General features: G+C 42.6%; 1 protein-coding gene across 6 annotated transcripts in view; it reads left to right on the top strand.

The window, feature by feature from the left end:
* MAPKAP1 (MAPK associated protein 1) overlaps window positions 1–20148 on the top strand; it is a 229363-nt gene that overhangs the window by 138571 nt on the left and 70644 nt on the right. The window lies entirely within an intron of this gene.

Raw genomic sequence — 20148 nt, forward strand, 5'->3', positions numbered from 1 at the left:
CCAGTATTGAGAAATATTTTGAGAAATAGCTCAAAGATCTATCATACCATAGCCAACTTTAGTATAAATCTGCCTGTCTGTGACATGTCAAATATCTGAGCTTTGTAAACAAATGAGACTTCTTAAACACCTTTGGCTTATGTTTCAGAAAGGGCAAAAAAGCGTGGCTCAGGTTGAAGAAAATAGTTTTGTGTTCCTTTTAAGGGGAGGAATATAATCTGTTCCAGATTTAATTAGCTATCTTCAGATGAAAGCTGAAGTTTTAATAAAAGTTAGAAGAGATAACACAGTGAAGGACACGGATGAGCTGTCTCAAGGCCATATTCCAGGGGAACGATAAGAGCTGTAAAAAATGGCAGAGGAGAGCAATTGAATGGAGCAATGAAAATCTGATTCTCATAAAAAAGAGAGAGAGAGAGAGATGCTGGTAGGGGCGGTTGTAGATGAGACCTGCTAGCGTCTGCAAGCAATTTGGATGCTTGCCAGGAGTCATTGTTCACCCTCGGCTGTGGCGGCTCTGTCCAGATGTGCCAACTGCACGTTTCGGCTTTTGCCAGCTGACTGCGCCGTTTGATAACCAGCTCTCTGGATGCCCATCACTGGCCGCAGAGATAGAATTAAATGATGATGATCTTCCCACAAGTTGGGAGAGGAAACAATGCATATAAATCTTGATTTCATCTCAGCATGAGAAGTCTTTATCCATCATCACTCATAATGAACAAGTCGTTAGCTGGGATGAATGGTGTTCTGGTTTTTCCAAACACCTCTTTTGTTCATTTTTTGGGTGACTTTTATCCATTGCATGGGGGTCAAACCTCTTTGCATTTAAGAGATGATTGAAGAGGCATAGCCTCTCCTTCCCAGGGGAAAGTAGATATTTGGGGGGTTCTAGGTGCCAATCTAATAGCATTTAAACAGCTTCAGTTATTTACAAATGTTAAATGAGCATTCATCTACCTTTAGGATCCTGGTCCTTTCCTCTTGTTTTTGTTCCTAAATTTTTTGTATTCTAGTTTATGACATATTTATTATATTCCAAGATAGCTTTATTTTGAATCACCCAAGAGGAGGTAGAACTAACTCTTTTTACCTTCTGAATAGAAATTCTGCTGTTGCAGATTTTTTAGATCATGAAAGCTCATGAACTCACTGCCATAAGCTGAACCAGTGTCTTTCCCTCTGTCTCCAGCTGTCCCTGTCCAATTCCAGAGCTATTTATCTGTGTCCATCTCCAGCAACCACGGTTATCATACACACATTTATTTATGTTCACCTTTGTGCACACATCCCTTCTGTTTCCATCAGAATCTTTGCCGTATCACTGGTGAAGAGTTTGGACTTGTTGTCTGAAGAACAGTGATCTGCATTATTTATTCCTTTTCATACTAGAGAAGTCAATTGAGATTGATGCATTTACATAAATTACTGTCCATTTTCTTGATCCAAAAGGCTTTTAAAAATAAGAAGCTCTTTCTGTTGCTTTGTTAAGTCTGGTCTCAGGAAATAGAAGGATCTCCAGTTTGGAAACTGGATCTTTATTTAAGGTTAGCTCGATAAAGGCAGGGTATGTTCTGTGTCTTTGAACTTTGTATTGTGTAGTGGACTTGTTTTGGAGGGCGATGAATGAAGAGGAAAATCCTACTATCATAGAGAAAAGCACAAGTACATTTACTTAAAAAAAAAAAAGTCTGTTAGTGCTCTCAGTTGGCTATGAAATACTTGTTACTTACCCATCCTGACACCTAAACTTAGTCGTGAACTTGGTGGCAGGAAATGCCAGGTTAGCGACACTCATTCTGCTCTTCCTAAGTCTCTCCCCAGGGACCTGCTCAGTCTTTGCGAGAAGGTGCCTTCCCTACCTGGTGTCTGTCTCAGCCCTCTCTTCAAACGGCTTTCACCCGATTGAGCACAGAACAACATTTGTCTCTGCTACTTTTATTTAACTTAAGTGAGAAGGGAGAAATACCACTTAAGATTAGACAACATGTTCCATGTGGGGTCAAGAGTTCTCACACTATTTGTGCATTAGTGGTTAGTTGTACTAGACCAGGATTTCAGAAATCCTTTGCTGGGCTGACAGTGAACTTGAGCTGCTTCCTCACAGACCTTTAACATCTCTCATCTGTTTTTTCCAACTGACGATACAATTCTCTGTTTAATGATAATAAATTGAGAACTTAAACTGTTTCTTTATTAAATCAGGCTGTGGGCTTAATGACCATCCTAGTGTTTAAATACTCTGTTGCCCTTCCCCTCTGGCATTCCCTCACCAATTTTCATTTATGGAAAATCAGAAGATGGTAGATACTTGAGCAAAAGAATTCTTCTTTGTTTAGGTGAATAGCTTTGTCAATGGAAACCTCTAGGTTTTTATTATAAAATATTTTTGCTTTTTATGGATAGAATATCATTACAGACACTTGTAACTGATCTAAAATTTTGACTTGCATTATTTGTAATTATTTCATCAAGTCATAACTATTTATGAACACTGCAGGGTTTTGCTATTAATATTCATGTACTGAACTTATAGTAATCTTTTCACAGTGTGTTCCAGTCAGTTCTCTGCTAAGGCCCATTTTTTAAGACCATTTTTAAATGTCTCTTTTAGATTCTCTCTCTGGCTTTTCATTTTATTACTGACCTACTTGACATTTGGAATCTACCTGCATTGGCAGAAAAGTCCCCGCTGTTTAAGAAAATTATAAATGAATAATGTGGTTTTAGAAGAATTAGCAGAAACTTCTTTACTAACTTTAAGTTGGGTGGGTATGTTTTTGACATAATGAAGAATAACCTGTGAGATACCTTTATTTAATACTGACCTGTTATTTAGTGAGTAAAGGCTTCATTTAGTTCATCAAGTTCTCCTTTCATCAGGTTCATCCTCTAAATCAGTAATGAGCTTCTTAGTATTTTGTTGTTGTTTAAAATATTATTACCAGCCTCCTAAAGTATAATGTTGGGTATGACAGAGGCAGTTGAGAAATGGAGGTAGATACAAATTCATTTTTAACATTGATGCAGAAATATAAGTCTCTCTGAATCTACACAGAGAGAAGGCTTTGAAGTAGGTTTTTCTAAGCAGAATAGTTTTCTGGCTCTATTTGGAGGTGTTCTTGTTTATCATTTACTGAAAGATTGAACCAGAAGCATATTAACTTTTTTCCTTCCCCCCTGTCCATTATTGCCTTTTAATGTGAAAGACAATTTTTTACTAGCCTGAAGATCCTTTTTGAAAGTTCTTATAATATTGTTAATAAGACTTACGGCACTCATTGCTACTTTTCTCGTACAAAATTTCCCCTAGAATTTGAGAGAGAAATGTTAGCTTTGTCAAGTGAACTCCCTCTTAACTTCTCTGTTCGGAGGCACAGACCACATTGTTGATTGCTGACTTACTGTGTTTTCACTTGACCCCTAGAATGTCACCAAGGGGATGGTCTAGCCTAGGACTTCTCAAGCACCATTCCCTAAAGTACCGCGAGGAGCAGAGAGGCAGGCGAACATCTCACACAGGGTGTGTGGGCTTCTGGTCTGAGGGACAGCCAGTCATGACATCATTGGATTCTCAAGTTTTATCTTAAAAATTCACGTTAAGATGTAAATATCCGTACTGTATTTGTAGCTGCGTGTACATTCACTCCTCATGTCCTCTCCTGGGTCAGACCTGTGCTGGGGGCAGGGGACAGTGGTGAACCAGACCTGTAGGGCCCTTGCTGAAGAGGAGCTTAAGGGAGAGGAAACGGGAAGGGGCTGAGAGCTAGAGGTTGAGATGCAGAGGTGCTCACTGCTTTTCCTGGGATGGTCAGGAAGTTCCTCTCAGAGAAACTGACATTTGAATTGTGACCTTCACATTGAAGCGGTGAAGAGTTGGGGAAGGGCAGTATCTTTCAAAGCCTTGGCTGTCAAAGGCATACTGCTTTAATATAAAAAGAACATTTCCGTTTACTTTGCAGTTAACTTTCTGCTCCTCTCAATAAAATTGTAGTGAAACTGATCATTGAATTCTTCCCTGTGCTTGCTTCATACATCATCTTAAACATAAGAAAGTCTTTCCTTTTTTACCTCCAGAATATATCCTAAATTCAATCTTATCCATCTTCTTTGAATGAGTCCAGATCTCTGAGACCTCACCTGGACAGTTGAACCAGCCCCTTGGCTGCTTTTTCCTGCCTCTGCTCTTGGCCCCTCCAGTCTCTTGCCTACAAAGCAGCAGATAGAGAGGTTTTTTAAAAATATAAATCAGATAGTATCTGCTCCAAACCCTTCAATGACTTCCAGTTGCATTCCAAATAAAATCCAAACTCTAACCACTGTGAAATACAGTGAGGCCCAAAGAGGGAATGGGACGTACAGAGGAAAGAACTGGAAAGCAGTACAGAGTTGATGGTTGCAGCATGACAAAGAAGCACAGATCAGGCCTGGAGCCTGGGAAGCCGAGGTAGGGACTCACAGCCTGTAACCTCATATAGACCTGCTGGAATAGACTGGCAGCACCTGAGTCAGCCTCTGACTCTTCCTGCAACCTCACATGAGACGCCTTACTTTCAGGCCAGATAGGCCTAGACAGTTATATACAATGCTACTATTAAGAATGTTTTAAGGGGATTTGTGTATCAGGGAGAAACTGGTCCTTCCCCAAGATCTACTCTAGCAGGGTTAGAGGTGATTTATTGAGTGCCTTTGTGTACTTACAGACAGCATCTCACTTAATCTGCACAATACCCCTAGACGGGAGATCTTATTGTACCTGTTTTATAGATGAGACTTTAAAAATGATAAAAAGTAGGGGGAAATGTGCATCTTAGAAATAAGGAGCTATGATACCTATATGTGTAATCATACACTTTCCTCTCTCAGCCCCCCTTTCCTCAGTTCTCAGAGAAGTTAAAGTTACCCAAATTTCCCCAGTAAGCAAATGACAGAATCTTAAATTGGAGCCCAGACTTTTTTGACCTCAAAGCCCGTACTCTTTTTATTGCACCATGTTGCTTATTAGAACCCTAATGGGAGAACAAATTTAAAATTCTGTAAACAGAAATGTTCATTGATTCTAAGATCTAAATGCACCAGGGAAGTGCAGCATTTAAAGGAACCCTGTGGTGAATCTGGATATAAAGCCAGGAATTCTTTTTGTAATTGCACAGTTTATCTGTATTGGTGTCAGTTTAAATGTTTTATGTCTAGCTTTCTTAAAGCAACATACACCTGTCCTGAGCTACCCTTTGGAAAAGGGAAGCCCATATGTTTTAGATGGAGTAGGGTTTTTAACACTCTCCTAAGCTAAAGAATCTCCTGACTGTAAAACTGAACAGAGTCCTGCTTCTCGTGTAACTGTAAAGACAGAAAAACCCAGCCACCTTCCTTTCGTGGAAGTAGTTTGCCAACCAGAAACACAGACATTTACTTTCCTTATGCTGTAGCAAATAATGGTCTTTTTAAAAAGGAGAAAGAAAAGGTAAATAGGAATGTTTAAATGTTCTTTGTCAAAGGGACAGTAATTTCTGCAGAAAACTTCTCCTCATGAAAGAGTAAGGAATCATGCAGATGTCACTCACCTGTGGGAGTTGGATAAGCAATAAAGACCTGATGCTTGGTATCCAGTGACCCCGTAGGAAAATAATACAGTAAATGTGGACTGCCAAGATGCTTACAAGTCAGAAGTGGCCCCTGCAAGGAGCTTGGAGTTGAATATTCCCCCTGCCTCCTTTTTCTGCCTCTTTATCTTGTGGTTTCATCTCACCTGAGCCTCCCCCTGTCTGGAGTGCTCTGCGGCTCCTGATGGATCTTCTTGAGTATAGAGCAGAGCACGTTAAAGATGGCATTGCAGTCGACTGTTTTATCCAGAAAGCCTGGAAATTTAGAGAATTTATGTCAAGCAAAGATCTTTTGGAACCACTTTAGAGACCCAATTATTTTAGAAGGGTGTTACGAGCTCTCGCAGCTGCCACATCAGAAAAACTCGAAATAGATCATTCGCCAAAACTATGTTTGACCAGCATTTACTCTTCCTACTAGTTGCTAATCTTTCAGAAGTTCCTTTTCCATCACAAAATCTATTCATTCACTCCATCTGGGGCAGTCACAGGCATGGATTAGATTAAAGGGGAAAAAAAAAATGGAAGGAAGAGAAAAGACAAAGACTCCCAAGAAGCTCTGTGAGGGTGGAGAGGGCGCATGCGTTCTGGAGTCAGGGACCTTTCCCAGGACCCACTAGGGACTAATTCTGAAACCCTGCTCATTCAATAATAGCACTTTAGGAAAGAAGAAAGAGAGAAATACTACTATATTAAATGTACCTATGGATTGTAAGCTGTATCCTGATTTTTAAAATGTTTTAAAATGTGTTTTAGAGTAAGAAAACCGAATGTGTCATCATGTGCTTACCTTTCTGAGCTTTCCATTCCTGAGCTGTAACATCCTGAGAGGATGAATCAGGGGCACTGTACCGAAGGCCTTGTGTGCCCAAAAGCTCTGAGATACCCTGCCTAGTGCAGTAATCATCATCCAATGCTGCCTGCTCCATTCTAGCCACTGTATGAGAAGTCAGGTGGAAAACCTGATGAGGAAACAGACTCAAAAAAAGAGACACTAAAATATGGTACATGAGCTACTAAAGCAGCACAGATAAAGAGTGCTTAAAGACTACTAGCTGAGGCAGGGGTCTGAGAAAAGACACTCTGGAGTAAGTAATTTGACAGCTTTTTTTTGAAGATTAACTAGGACTTTGCCAGATGGGTAAGTGAGAAAAACATGCCAGGCAGGGGTATTCTGAGGTGTAGTCACAATATTCCAAATTTCTCAAGCAGGGATGGGGCAGAGGATAAGCTACTAGGCAGGGCTTGAGCCAATCAGGCTAGGCTTCTACTTCTGCTCAAAACTAGAAGTCCATTGATTTACTGGGGGGCAGTTATGCCGAAGGCACTGTGTAGGCACCAGGGATTTCACAGAAGCCAAGAACTGGTCCTTACCCTCAAGTCGCTTACTGTTTAGTTGGGGAGAGAACCAGGCATTCCCAATGCCATGCAAGCGCTGGGTGGAAACAGACATAGGACCTGGGTGCACACAGTGGAAGGGAAGCCCTGGTCCAGTTTCAAGGAGTCAGGGAGGACTATCCTAAGCAAATACTCCAGCTAAAACCGGAAGGTGAGCAGAAACTGGCCAGGTGAGGAAGGTTAAGAAAGAGCTCTTAGCAGGAAGAATAAAGTAAGAGCACTTCGTGCCTTCTGGAAACCGCAGGTGGCTCAGTGCAGCAAAGTGGTGGAGTAGGAGGAGCTGGGAGGGTGGGGGTGATGCGGCTCGAATGGTCGTTTGGGACCGGATCATGTTTGTAAACTGTGCTGAATTTGAATTTTATTATGATGACATAGGTTAATCATTGGAAGGAGAGCGATATAGTCAGAATTTCTTTTAGAAAACATGCTATTGTATAAAAATGGATTTGAGGACACGAAATAGGAGGCTCTAGAGGACTCTGTCCAACAGGCGCTGGGTGTGGAGACAGTGGGTGGTGCTCAATTCAGTAGGCAGAGGGGTGGACACCATGGTAAAGCCTCATTTCTTTTATTCAAGCTGAATACACAGTTTAGGGAGAATTGAAAAAGCTTGGAGCTGCCACCAGGTCTCCTGGCTTAATATTTAAACAAGGTGGTGGCAGAAGATAGGCTTTTAAAGAGTTGTGGTCTTTTTTTTTTTTTTTAATAAATTTAAATACTGGTTGAAAACAAAATTCCAACTTTTTGGAGGTGTGTGAAGTAAAAAGTGAAGGTTTCTTCTTTGTTGTGAACCATTTGGTTTTTTATTCACTTCACATGCAGGTATACATATAGGCTGTAAGTTTCATGTGGGCAGGACCCTGTTTTATGTTTTTCTTTAAATCACTAAATACCTACCATCTAGCAGAGTGTCTGTCAAATAGAGGACACCCAAAAAAGGTTTGTTAAATGAACTCATGAAAAATGTATCCATGTCATTTAAAAATAACACCCTGTAACAGGTATGATTTTGCTTTTTTTCTTTTTTAACTCAATATTGTGTCATAAGCATTCTTCTGTGTTAGAATGACCACTGCATTTTTATCTTTTTAGTTAAATTTATTTAACTTAACTCTCTATTGATGGACATTTCGATTATTTCCAAGTTTTAAGAATTTAAATTAAGAAATGTTTAAGCAAAGCCCATCTTTTCCCTGTTTCGAAACATTGTTTAAGAAACATTGCAGTGAGCAATCTTGCAGGAATATTCATTGCACGTTTTTGCTAGGTTTTAAATATGGGATTGTCTGTCAGAGGTTTGTTTATTTAAAATGTTGAGAAAAACATACTTCCCCTCAAAGTATCTACCCATCCTTGGACACTCCAAGAGTACGTGCAAGCGCCTCTTTCCTCACCTTCTTACAGCATTGATGTCGTCAGTCTTGAACTTTTGCCAAGCTGATGGTTGGCAGTTCAGTTCAGTTCAGTCGCTCAGTCATGTCCGACTCTTTGCGACCCCATGAATCACAGCACGCCAGGCCTCCCTGTCCATCACAAACTCCTGGAGTTTACTCAAACTCATGCCCATCAAGTTGGTGATGCCATCCAGCCATCTCATCCTCTGTCGTCCCCTTCTTCTCCTGTCCCCAATCCCTCCCAGCATCAGGGTCTTTTCCAATGAGTGGATAGGTAGTTTTAATTTCCATTTCTAGATTTCTAGCATAATTAAGCATTTTTAAAGTTTTTATTAGTCACTCATCTTCTAAAAGATAGTTCTTACATCAGTTAACTGTTTAAGTGGGAAGAAGGATTGAGAGGAAGTCTAATTTCAGAAAACTACTGTTAAGAAGTGCCTCCAGAGTTTAGATACAATTCTTCCCACCCCACCTACCTCTTTCTTGCCCACGCAGGTGCGCACGCGCACACACACACACACACACCAATATGTAGAGGAAGGCATGCATCCAGGCCAGGCCGTTTTACTTGTTGCCACCTGGCCATTTGTTCACCAGCAGATCTTTTTTTTTGCCCCCCTGTGTTTAGAGGGAACTGATAATTAGCTGGTAATTCACAAGACTGCACTTCACTTTATTTGATACTTTCTGTTGTTACCTTCTTGATTTGTTATCAAACCTAGGTTAAAAAACAGATTTTTTAACAGATTTTTTTAATAGTTTTAGTCTGGTACACAATATATAGTACTTAGAAAATGCATCATACTGGAAGTCAGAAATGGAGACAAAAAAGCTGTCACCCTTTAAGAGGTGTAATTTGGGGAGGCATGTTGCAGAACGCGTCTGGCAGCTTTATGAACAGCACAGCACCAAGGGCAACTGCAGGGGGTTAGTGGGGGCCCTGCATCATTCCTTGCCATGTGCCCAGTGAGTAAACTCCCAGAAGTTTCTGGGGATGCTGGCAAGTGCGGAAAAGGCTGCAACCAACAATCAGTGTCACAAAGTGGGGATGACTGATTCACTGAGGAGATCGTTGAGACAGATGTTTAATTAGCTGAAGTCAGAGTGGATAAATTGGGAGAGGACTGCCTATGCAGAGAGATGCCTTTCCCCCTCATCTCTCATTTAACTGTGTTTTGTTTTTTTTTTGTCCTTACCATTTTCTTTTTGAAGATAGCATCCTCAGAAACAGGGGGAGCAGGAAAGAGGGAGTGGAGGGAAAGTAACCTTTGTTTACACTTACTGAACAGTTACCATATTCTGATATTTTTGTATTTAACCTTTATAGAAGTCTTGTGAAATGGGCATTATCTCCTTGCTGCGATCGAGAAAACTGAAGCTGTGTGCATATCGTGTATGTTTATGTGTGCATACTCATGTGTGTTACTAATGAGTAAAGTAGATGAGATATGAATCTAGACCCCTTAATTCTTGAGCCCATTTTTTCCCTGTTTCGAAAACACTTAGAATGCAATGCAGATGAGGGAACTTTTTGGAGTAAAGGTATTGACAGAAGCTGGTGTCACACAGGTGTATGCATTTGCCAAAACTATCAAATAGTACTTGTAAAATATATGTGTTTCATTGTATGTAAATTTTACCAGAAGATTCTTAAACAAATGTTGAAAACCAGTTGCTGTCAATCACACTGAAGTGCTCAGGCATGACTGTACTGACATCTGTTCCTTACTTTGAAATACACTTTTTTTTAAAAAAGATGGACTGAGGGATAGATATATGATAAAGCCAATACAGTAAGGGGTTAATTGTAGGATCCAGGTGGTGGTTACATGGATTTTCAGTGTACCTTTTAATTTTTTGTGGTTTTAAAAAATGTTCTTAAGACAATAGGAAAGAACTCATTAAAATGTAAAAATGTATGATTTAAATTCTGTTCATATTGACATAGATTTCTGAACTTATAAATATTCATCCTCATGGCATAGAAAACACTAATATTCTTTTTGTAGGATGCTTTATCTTTCATTACTTCACATGTTAAATGATACCTTTGAGGTGACAGTTTTTTCCCATTGACCTCTAGTTTTAAGTAGCATGTCGAGTTATGAATGTAATAAGAGTTACTACCACTCATTGTATATTCAAACTTTGCCAGGCAGTCTCCCACTTTTTGAAAAGATCATTTCAACTAACCTTAAAACAACTATTTGAATTGGTGGTTATTTTTGCTTTATAAATGAGAAAGCTAAAGCTCAGAGAAGCTGCAGGACTGGTCCTAGGTCACAGGTAAGCTGGGAGCCAGGGCTTGAATCCACATTTGGGCTCCTAACCACGGTGCTGTCCTTCCTCCCCTGGCAGAGGTGACAGGGTCCCCAGCTTAGTGGGGACGGGGTGCTTTCCTTCCAGCTTCCGCTGATGTGGCAGCATGATTCGTGGAAGGGGCAAAGGCTGTGGAACCAGCCCAGCCCAAGTCCCCAACCCAGCTGTCCCTTTAACACCTGCTGTGAAGGTAGGCAAGTCAAACCTTTCTACCACAGTTATCTCTTCTGTCAGTAGGGGCAACCCTGTCTGCCTTCCTTGCAGGGTGTTGTCGTTTAGACTAAACTCGTGTGAAGCACTCAGTCTGTGGGCTGCATTCAGTGAGTGTCACAGCCTTTATCCCCATGGCCACATCCACGCTAGGCATGCTGTAGAACCTGGCTTTTTAGGTTGTGATTTCTTTCTTACCCATAGGACTTGGCCTTTGCCTGTGCTTTTTGTTTCTCCAGTGAATTAAGTCTATAGAGAGTTTGTACCCTGTGAAAGAACCCTGTGAATTTGTTGGGATGTGGATCTGCCGGAAGCACCCTTTACATGGAACAAGGAGAAAGCTTGACACAGAGCATCAACTCTTAATTGTTTTTGACTAACAAAACCCAAACCATATATATAGGAGTGGCTTAAAGATCAGGGCTCATTTGTCATATAGCTTATATCAGCAAATTTAATTTACTCCAACAAAGATTCTAGAGACAAGGTAAACAAACCATCACTGCCTGTACCAAACATGTTTACAAGCTACTTTTAAAAGCTCCTGTATTAACAGTGAGTAGCTCACAAAGGCTATTGCTTCTTCTCAGAAAACATTTAGAAGAGGAAACAGAATTAAATACCAATATGATTTTTGAGTGAATGACTACAGACAGAGGTTTGGGGTGCTGCCTCTGCCCCTTAATTTCCCCCACCAAGAGTCTTGATCTCTCCCAGAGGAAGTAGAAGGCCCCCCTTGCTTCTGCTGAAAGCCCTGTTTCTTCGGGCAGGCCATTAGTGTGTTTATCCTGTTAGGAGCTGCAAAGAAAACTTTTCCTCTACCAAGACTGGATTTAGCCACCTGAAAAACCATCACTTTAGAACAGTTGCCCCTCCACAGAAGACTTCTCCAAGACCAGCCCAGGCACCTGAGATACCTACTCCTTCCGCACAGCTTTCTGAGGCCTGACCATGGAGCTGGTCTTTCCCCATAAAAGTAATTTAATTGGCAGTGTTCACAGTTTCAGTAACTACTTTCCATAACGAGCTTTTCCTTTTTGAGTAAAGTCACAAATACTGGGTTTTCTGCAGCAACTGTAAATATTTTCAGAAAAATGGTCTTCAGTGAGGGTGTTCCTTTCTCTGCTATACCTTACAGTGACAATAATGCCCAGAGACAAAGATGACTTACAGTCAGGAGAGGCCATCAGGAGTGGCACTGGGAAGCAGGTCTGGGGAGGACGTGCTGGCACCTGCTTCCCCCTAGCTCCTGATCACAGCGAGCCAGTCGGCAAGTCGCAGAGACTCCACTGCGCCAGCAAACCAATTTTTCAAACAGAAAGACAGTGAGATGTGATTAAAACCCAAGTGCTGCAAGAGATACGAGGTGGTCTGTTGGAACTCCTCAATCTTCCCTTAAACTGTCACCACATAATTATAGAAATATCAAATCATAACCCCAGCTTCCCCCACCCTTTGTTCTTGGCACACTGTGTTTAATAGAACAGTGTGAATTAGGATGAGATTAGCACAAAGTATAACTTAAGTCTGAAAAATCACAAGGGTCCTTCAGACCCCTCGAGCACAGTGTGTTCTACACCAGACCCATCACTCAGTAAATGTTGATGGAATCTCTGCTGCGTTGCAGGCAGTAGAAAAGAATGACCAGGCCTCTTCCTCAAGAGCTCTCGTCCCAGTGGAGAGACGGCCAATGAAAAGTAAGCAAGCCAGCAAGATGCCTCTGATGGAGAGTCTCTCTTCCAGCCTTTTTTAAGTCTGCCCACTTTCTGACAAAAAGGACTTCTGTGAGACCCAGTTTTGTCATTTGAAAGGAGTGCATCTCACCCCCAAGATAGGGCATTACCCCGGCCTTTCCGTTTCAGTAGGTCCTTTCCATGTGCCTCCTAACTGGCTACCAACACCACTTACTGCTGCAGGAAGCAGTGGAGAGGGCAGCAGGGGCTGGGTGAACTCACGAGCACTGAGGGCCCATTCAGGTCCACAGTGGACATTGAGAGGCACAGGCCATGTCTCAGCCTTGGAACTGCTAGAAGACACTGACTCTCGGCCACTCAGCCTAGCATCAGAGGTGCCACGGACCTCTCCCCAGTAAGTTCCTAATATGTAGATCTTGCCAGGTGTTGGTGAGTCCCTGCCAAGGCAAAGGATGAGAACCCTCCTTTCCTTTGGGAGAGAGTTTAGGATGGGGGCAGTGAACTTTCACTGGAGCCAAATGGAGGCCCTTCATGCAGAAGAATGGGTTCCTTTTGGTTTACCAGCACCAGACCTGAGCAGCACCATAGGTGGCCAGCAGTTGGTGGCTAAAACATGTTGTGGAATGAACTAAGGAGAAGCAGCGAGAGCCCGTCTACAGCCCACAGCTGCTGCTCTCCCTCCAGCCCAGGCCCAAGGCTGCTCATTTCCTGTTTAGGAATGGACTCAGTTCACTTTGACTATTGGAGGTCAGACTTCCTTCAAGAATCAGATCATCGAATGAAAAATGTAAATATAAAAATGAAACGCAGTGCACATCAGTTGAAATTAGTGTTGCCTCCCAGGTTTCCTTACTCACTTGGATCTCTAATGAGTCCTGCGGGAGCCAGAGGAGTATGCCATAAAATCATTTTAAGTATTGATGATCAGGTAGGGAGGAGGAGGCTACTGTCCACGCTGTATCACAGGAAAATAAAATAGAATAAAACAAACACACTTCCAAAGAGGGGAGGGAGAGAGACCACACACTAAATCTTCATCTTCCCTAGCGGCCATTAAGAGATACTGTCTGATACTTATAATAATGTCTAAAACAACTGAATAGGAATGCTAAAAAGGAATATAAAAGCGAGTACCAGAAAAAATAACCAAAAACATTTAAGCGGACTGCCTCTAAGGAGGAACTCAGGGATGGGCAGGAAATTAACTGCTTTTTGTTATAGGACTTGTAATTAGAATTATAAAGCTGTAGATATAAGTTACTTTGATAAGAGTAAGAGTAGTTTTTAAAATTTGTAAAAAAAAAAAAAAAAAACCAAAAACTTACTTTTGAATTCTAGAGCTTAAAAAGCTTTCTCTTTCTGCCTCTTACGTGGCTTTCTCTACATGGAAATTTCCTGTTTCCCAAAAGCCACTGTCCATTTCATTGTGTTGGATGTCAGTTTTCTATGAGAACATCGTTATTAAATAGTCGCATCTCCAAACCTTCTAAGGCCAAAATGTTATATGAGTGTAACTTACACTGTGATTTTGCCAACATCTTGTCTCTATGACCTGTATTTTCCGTCGGTTAAAGCCCAAACTATTAGCTGAGTTACTCTGTCCCATTCTAAGAATGACTAATTCCTCAAATATAAATGAAAACAGCTGCTTTTCCATAACATTAGAATCCCAAACAGCTGTCACATGTTCATTTGGACTGTTTTTTCCCTTTTGTTTTTTTTTTTTAATCGAGACAAAAATGAGTTTATTTGATCTATGAATCTGTTTAAGTCTGTCTTCTAACTTCCGTGGAGAGGTGGCAAAGAGGTCATAGAAAGGCCCATTGAGCTAGAATGTAGCTGTCCCAGTTACATTCTTACAATGAAAACCCTGTGATGAGACCCTTCTGTGCCAAGAACATAAGGTCTGTAAGGGCCCTGGCAGGGCTGCCATTCGCCGGCTGCCTTCACCAGTGAGTTGGGGCCTCCCAGCCGTTGTTCGCTCTCCAGCTAAAGAGACTGTGGAGTGCCACCCACTGTCTTCCCAAAGCCTGAAGCTGTGTGCTCTCCTCCTCCGCAACCCTTGGGAGGATTGATTTCAGGGTGTGGCTGTTGCCTAGCAGAATCAGGCTTGCCTTACTGTCTTAAAGCTCACCACCGCTGCGAGATGGATGACCGTGGGCACATTGTTCTCCCACTCTCGAGTTTCTTGCCTTAGTTTGATCTTCAGTAAAATATGGTCACAGCTAGATCACAGGCTGCTTGTTGGCAGTCTTAACTGCAAAGCTTAATCCCTGGGTTCTAGAAACATCTCCCTGGTTCCACTCCCGCTCCTGTTACTCTTTTTAGCTGTTCGGTGAGTCGCTTAGCTCCTTTGAACTTCATTTTCCTCTGTGTGCTTGCCTGCTCAGTCACTTCAGTCATGTCCGACTCTTTGCAACCCTATGGACTGTAACCCTCCAGACTCCTCTGTCCATGAGATGGTCCAGGCAAGAATACTGGAGTGGCTTGCCATTCCCTCCTTCAGGGGATTGTCCCAACCCAGGTATCAAACCCCACACTTCTTGCGTCTCCTGCATTGCAGGCAGATTCTCTACCCACTGAGCCACCTAGGAAGCCCTTCCTCATCTATCAGTAAGTTCAGTCAGTCAGTCAGTTCAGTCGCTCAGTCGTGTCTGACTCTTTGCGACCCCATGAATCACAGCATGCCAGGCCTCCCTGTCCATCACCAACTCCCGGAGTTTACTCAAACACATGCCCATCAAGTCGGTGATGCCATCCAGCCATCTCATCCTCTGTCATCCCCTTCTCCTCCCTCCCCCAGTCCCTCCCAGCATCAGGGTCTTTTCCAATGAGTCAGCTCTTTGCATGAGGTAGCCAAAGTACTGGAGTTTCAGCTTCAGCATCAGTCCTTCCAATGAAAACCCAGGACTGATCTCCTTTAGGATGGACTGGTTGGATCTCCTTGCAGTCCAAGGGACTTTCAAGAGTCTTCTCCAACACCACAGTTCAAAAGCATCAATTTTTTGGTGCTCAGCTTTATTCACAGTCCAACTCTCACATCCATACATGACCACTGGAAAAACCATAGCCTTGACTAGACGGACCTTTGTTGGCAAAGTGATGTCTCTGCTTTTTAATATGCTATCTAGGTTGGTCATAACTTTCCTTCCAAGGAATAAGCATCTTTTAATTTCATGGCTGCAGTCACCATCTGCAGTGATTTGGAGCCCCAAAAAATAAAGTCTGACACTATTTCTACTGTCTCCCCATCTATTTCCCATGAAGTGATGGGTCCAGATGCCATGATCTTAGTTTTCTGAATGTCATCTATAAATGAGAATATTAATAGTATTTTCTTCACCGCATTGTTTAGAGAATTCAGTAGAGATCCATATCAAACACCAAGCACTTAGTTGTTACTATTTTATTACTTAATAAATATTAGTCCTGTCTCTTCCCTTCAGTTTCACTGTTATGAGACCCAGTCATACTCAGAATTTTGTGATAGCACATGTTTTTTTATGTGTATGACTGCTTCGAGTCTTGGTTTGGTAGAGACTCTAGCTGCTAAAGAACCCAGCTCAAATTTAGTCCATGTTAGGTATGGCCCAGAATGTGTGCATCTGTCTGCCCAGCTGCTCGTTTGAGCTTTTCCAGGGGTCTGAGGCCCCTTGTCAGAGCAGCACAGCATCAGTGAGAACACAGGCCTGCACATGTAGGAATGACCTGGCATTCCTCTGGAGCATTCTGCATCTGGGGCTGGATAAGCAGAAGGGTTAAAAGCTGGAGAAACTTTTGTCATAAATTTTGTCTTCAGCGGGACTTCCCAGGGAACATCTGACATTAGCAGAGAGGAAGCGCTGATTGGTCTCAGAGTCAGCTGAAGGAGACAGGAGCTGCCGCGGAAGCTGCTGGATTTACTCTTATTAGCAAGGCAAATGGAGAGCCAGCGGGGCAGCCAGCTCCCAGATAATAGATCTAACAAAAGGGAAACCTCCCGGAAAGGAAGATGGCTGGTGGCCACGACGCCTCTGCTGCCTTTGCTTCCGTTGCCTTTACCTTTTTGTCTCGTGTATAGCACAAGCAGGAGAATATTTTAAGTATAAGTATAAGTCACAATTGGCTTAAAGTAAAACAACTTCCTACCTGTTTGATGGCTTCAGAGTTGAACATGGTAAAGTGTACAAAATTGTATGAATGTAGAAATAAATAGTTGCCATCTATTGAGCACTTACTGTGTGCCAGGCTCAGTGCTTTATATACACTATTATTTAATCTGTAAAACAACCTCGTGAGTTAATAATTACCATTATCTCCAATTTAGAGATGAAGAAACAGTATTTACAGTCCTTGAGTGATTTTCTCAAGGTCTTTTTTTTTTTTTAGCAAGGTAACATTGGTTTATCACATTTTATGAGTTTGAGTACATTATATTTCTACTTCTGTGTACAGTACAGCAAGCTCACCACCAAAAATTTAGTTTCCATTCATCACCATACAGTTGATCCTCTTTTTTACCTGTTTTGCCCTCCCCACCCCTCTTCCCCTCTGGTGGCTCCTGTTCTGTTCTCTGTATCTATATGTGTTTGTTTGGTTTGTTCATTTACTTTGTTATTTTATGTTTGTTTTTAAATTCCACGTATGAGTGAAATCGTACAGTATTTGTCTTTTTCTGGCCGACTTATTTCACTTAGCATGATACCCCCAAAGCCCATTCATGTTGTTGCAAATGGCAGGGTTTCATCTTTTTTTTATGGCTGAGTAGTAGTCCTGTGTATGTCTGTGTGTGTGTGTGTGTGTGTGTGTCTGTGTGTGTCCCAGGATCTTAAAGCTTGGTGGAGCTGGCATTTGACCCATCTAATTGAAGATACTGAGACAAAAGCCCACTCGGGTATTATGGATCCAGACAGGATACTAGCGATAAGAAAAGTGCTTACTTAAGGCTTGTGTCCTGGCTTAAAGCACAGCCCTGGTTGGTACGGAGGTGGTTAGAAGGAAGGTGGACAGGCAGAGAGGAACTGGATTGGCAGATGGAGCCCATCTCTGAAGGATCCGACTCCCCAAAACAGTGAGCAGGGTGGTCGATACCCAAGGACTGCACGACCAAGGGGGAACCACAGGCAGCCTGGCCCAGGAAGCAGATGATGCCCACCATCCGGGACAGCGGTGCAGGCCCTGTCCTCACAGGGTGAAGTCACAGAGGCAACAAGTAAGCAAAAATCCTACTGTCAAAGTGACCTCTAGGGAAAAGATTCTGAAAAACTCCTGTCAAAGGCCAGTCTTCTGTGGTTTTTCGTTGAATTGAAATACAGCTAGCTTTTTTCTCTAGCATTAGAACAGATGAAAACTAAAAGTACATATATTTAAATACTAATGTCAAACTTGGCACAGAAGGAGGCTCATACTGTAAGGGAACTAGAGAACTGAGACACCACCATCTACCCAATTAATTCATTTAGTCACTCATCACACATTTACCAAGTCCAGTAGTTGCAAAGATAAATAAAACTGTTGCCTCACACTCACTCTGCATTGGGTCACAGCAAGTAGAATTCTCCAAACAGTTTTAGGTATTGTCTTGGTCTTGTCTCCCCTTTCTTTTCCCCCTCATTTTTGTCAAGCACATGTGATTGAGTTCACATAAATTAAATGTGTAATTTATGAACAAGGAAATCCCGGCAGGTGGGTAGCATCAAGGCAAGCAGGATTTTCAGAGAGGCACACGAGAACCTGGTAGGACCAGGCCTGGGGGCAGGGTCCTGGGTAGGGCTGGGCCAAGATCAAGAGCAGTTGATCACTCACTTGAGTGAGACAGGAAGGCCAACACTAGGTGAAAAGAAAGGAAGTCTTGACTTTGCACTTTGGCATGGGATTGCAAAGCTCTTGGCCTGGAGCAGAGCCCAGAGGTGTGAAGTGGTACAGCTTGTCCCATTGTGGAGCCCAGATTATACTTGGGGGCTCACCGTAAACGGGGGGAAGGAGTTGACAGATAGGAGGCACAGGCAGCATGGGTGAAGGAAACGGCCCAGCAGTGATGTGGAGGTGGGAGACCATGAAGTGTGTGCACCAAATAGTGAGATGTGTTTGGCTGGATCACAGAGAACATAGAGGAACAAGAAATTAAGATGGATAGACGGTTTGGAGAGTAGGCTGAAGAGTTGGCCATGGGGAGCTTGTGAATTTTTTTTAATTGGGGTTTATTAATAGTTGCTTTACAATAGTGTGTCAGTTTTTAACATACAGCAGAGTGAATCAGCTATGTGTATACATATATCCTCACCCTCTTCGACCTCCCTCCCCCTCACCCCCATCCTCTCCATCTAGGTAATCAGAACCCTGAGCCGAGCTCCCTGTGCTGTACAGAGGTTCCCTCTAGCTAGCTACTTGACACGTGATAGCTTGTGTACGTCAATCCCAGTCTCCCAGTTCATCCCACCCCTGAAAAGGATATTAAGCATGGAAGTGATAACGTTCAGTTTGACTCCAGAAAGCACCTTCTGATGAAAGGTAGGATGATGGATGGCTGGAGGCAGCTTGGGTGGCCTTGGGCTGGGTGATAAGCGTGCCAGGAAGACTTGGTGAGTGGATAGAGTCTGTGGAACTGCTGACCTAATGTCAACAACAAGGAGGAGGGCTAAAGGAGAAGTATTCCAAACTCGAAGGGCTTTGTTCACTGTGCCAGACCCTCAAAGGCCAGAATCAGTCTTCCTCGCCTTCCATCTGTCGTGTCTAGCCCAGGGCATGGCACATGGTAGGAGTTCAGTAAATGTTCAGCAAACAAATGAGTTAGTTCATTGGGAGGCTCATGGTATCATCATTGGAAACCCAGTTACAAGGAAAAGGTTTGAGAAGGGAAGGTTAATAAGTTTACAGTTGATTGTCTTATAAAATTAGGAGCAAAAAAGTGCTCAGAGTTCTCTCCCTTCCCACAAAAGGCAGGCCCAAGCCATCCACTGTCAGTGGTGCTTCCTTGGGGGAGTTGCTGGAGACCCCTAAGAAGACCTTCAGCCTGCTGTCCCTCCCAGGGCTAGAACCCCTTCCACCAGGGCCATGGGCACCAGTTTTGTTTATAGAACACCGTCACGGCTTCACCGTGTCTGCTCAATAGCCTGTCAAGTACATGCAACTATTACTCTCATGTTACAGAGGAGAAGACTGGGGTTCAGAGAGGGTGTTATTCACCCAAGCCAGTCTCTGGTGTAAGCAGATTTGAGTGTGAACCCCCAGATTTCACTGTATCATAACAACGTCTGATGATTGAGAACAGTTGGCCCTTGGCTTGCTTTCCGTTGACTCAGGTTGGAGTCCCTGCTTTTATATGGTTCAGAAAAGGCTGCAGACAAATGAAGTCTCCTTTTTGTTTGTTTCTTTTGTTTTTGTTCTTAGGTGCTTGTGACTAAATTCACTAATTTCACTGGCTGTCAAGGCCGTGTTAAGGAAAATGGGTTTGAACTGCTGTGGTTTTTGAGTACTGGACTGAATGTCAGAAACCTTTGCCATCACGGGAAATTCTGTCACTCTGGATTTACTATCTGTTCCCCACAGCTG

The sequence above is a fragment of the Muntiacus reevesi genome, chromosome 3, assembly GCF_963930625.1.
Source record: "Muntiacus reevesi chromosome 3, mMunRee1.1, whole genome shotgun sequence".
NCBI classification, from domain to species: Eukaryota; Metazoa; Chordata; class Mammalia; order Artiodactyla; family Cervidae; genus Muntiacus; species Muntiacus reevesi.